Below are 2792 nucleotides of genomic sequence, written 5' to 3' on the forward strand. Positions count from 1 at the left end.
CTATATATAATCTCTTTTTTGTGAAACTGGTTCCTATTTTTCTCTATAATGTGCTGTGATTTTTTTAATTTAATTACATTTTATATGAGCTTATTTAATCACTGTTTTAATTTATAACTGTGTAGTTTTTAAAATGTATATAGTAGAATTGAAATGGCCAAAGCTTTCTGTTACAATCTTTCTGTTCTTGATGCTAAGATAAGCTGGAGACAAGAGCTTCTCTTAACTGCAGGGTGTATCTTTAGCTTTCTCTTAGCAGGCACTTCGATGTGTGTTGTGAACACTGCCAGGTTCCCCCTCAAAAAACTTGTACATGCCAAAATGAGTGTTTCAAGTAGTCCTTTCTGTCACTTAGGAGAAGGCATTATTCATGTTCTTCCTTTAATTTATTAATTCTTTTTTTTTTTTTTTGAAAGATTTCTTTGCAGGTTAGACCTGAAATTCCAAAGAATTAAGACTTATTTAATGTTTCAAAGCACCGGCATTTGTGAGACATATTGATATTGTTCCTTTTTTTCCCAAACCATTCTCACTGGTATGAGAAGTAAAGAGTGTAAAAACTAGAAAAAGACAAGCTAACTTGAATTTGGAAATCTTAATTTCACCAAGTTTCTGAACTGCTTCTAGGCAGGGGGCTGGGCATGGAGACATGGGTCCTTCTGCTGAGCTGAGAGGAGGAATGTCCGCTTCAGGCCCTTCCTGTGAGTCAAGCCTGAGGGGAACTGACCAAATCCCTGCCTCTCAGGCCTACCCCTCGAGAAGCACTACTTGATAGCTCCGTCCTAATTATCAATCCAACTTAAAGAAAATGTCTCAACGTTACAAATTCTTCTCCATGTGTATTTCTGGAATCTCCTTCCCAAAACTACTCCTTAGTCTCTCCATAGGTCCCCAACAAAGTTGAAGGACTACCATTACTGTCAGAGTTCCAGTGTTTATGGACCCCAGATCCACTTGGGTTTGTCTCTTCTCATGCTTCATCTTCCTGAATTTTCTTGTCCACAGTTAGAGATGGTCCCAGCCCCAGACCCTTCATGGAGGCTGTTCAGACACTCGGCCCTAGCTAGCACACACACAGATTCTGACCTAACTGGTGGAATCCTCAGAAGAGCCAGTGCCCACTATTTTATCTTATTTTGCTAACATAAGTCGCATCACATACTTGGCATAAACCCATAGATGTAAATACTTTTCTTCTCAATACCAGAGTTTTACTTTAGTTTCTTTTCCAATAGGTGTTTGGGGTGGGAAAAGAAAGGGAGGGGTTAGACTTTGGGTCAAATGTTACATTTTCTTAGAAACATTTTTATACTCATTATGTATTTTAATAGGGCAATAAATCTGCTCTGAGTTGCAGGATCATTCAGTGCTCTGTGGTAGGCATTGACTATTTTTTCTTTTTAAAATACAAATGCTGTGCAGTGAGTTACAGAAAGTCCAGGAAAAATGGTTGAGGGAGTAGACTTTTACCATCAGCAACGATACACTGAACAGAGTTGTATTCTCAAGATCATAGTTTTTGTTTCTGTGTTAGTCTTGATTTTTTCTGTGGTATGTTCTGCATTTATTACATAATCATTGTGGGCTCATTTTAGATTTGCCGTCTGAACCAAGTGACAAGTATTTTTTAACAAAATAAACTTTAAAACATTGTCTTCCACTTGCTTCGGTAGTTGTCTTCATATCTTCCTGTGTCTCCTATCCCTCTGAGAGCCCATCTGTCTCTCACTTAGACCTGTATCTCCCCCTCCTCTATTTTCAGTATACCTTTGATCTTAGGTATTGTTTGAGTGTGACTCAGTTTCCCTGTTCAAGTTAGCTTGATGGTTTATTATGTAGGAGGGTGCCTAAGACAATCATCAGGTAAAAAAAAAAAAAAAAAAAAAGAAAAAAAAGGATCAGTAGAGTAGAAAATCTTCCAAGAGCAGAGGGAGTTCTTCCTTAGCAATGGGGGAGGAAAAAGTTAATTACATAATTTAATTAATTTTAAAAACCTAACCATGAGGGGCTTAGAAGACTTTTTGATAAAAGACAAATGTTGCTGTCATTTTCTTCATCAATTAGAAAGCAGTGATAGTTTCTACGTTGCATCTACATTTCAGACTAAATGATTATTGTACCCAGTTATGGTTGGTTGCTAATATTTTGTCTCTCTCTTTCTCTCTGTCCAATGCTTCTCCTGTATTTCTGTGTGTAGCAACAAAAGATGTAATGCATTAGGCATTATTCTGGTTTGTTTATGAGTATCTCCTGTACTGCATTAAGGTTTCTTTCATTTTTTTTAAGCTTCGCTACTGTTCTCACTTTATGCCGTGCAATATCATCTGCTGTGTTTGCTAAGCAAAAAAGAAAAAAAGAAAAAAAAGCAAGTGATGATGCCATCATGCTTTTCAGTGTTAAAATGTTTCAGCATTTATGTAGTCACCAAGATGTAGTAAATAAAATGTTGGATTTTCCAGCACTTTAAATTTAGACAATTCATGCCTTCTTTTGTTTTTATTCTCTCTGCAATCATAAACTAGTAGCTCATAGATATTCTTTGGAGGAAGAGGGGACCTGAGAGGACAACATGCTTGAGAACTTAAATCAATACTATGGTTTAAAAAAATTGCCTAAGGGGAGAAAAATAAGGACATGTTCTTTAGTGGAGCAGGAGGATGTGTTTAAATAGAAGTGGGACCTTTAACATACAGATGTTAGCCATCAACAGGAAACTGATTGACTCTCATAAAAAAAATAAATATTAGCAAAGGTAGCCTATACTCTTTGAATACCTCAGCCTCTTAGAAAGG

Source organism: Condylura cristata, unplaced genomic scaffold (assembly GCF_000260355.1).
Source record: "Condylura cristata isolate star-nosed mole 26May11 unplaced genomic scaffold, ConCri1.0 scaffold00023, whole genome shotgun sequence".
NCBI classification, from domain to species: Eukaryota; Metazoa; Chordata; class Mammalia; order Eulipotyphla; family Talpidae; genus Condylura; species Condylura cristata.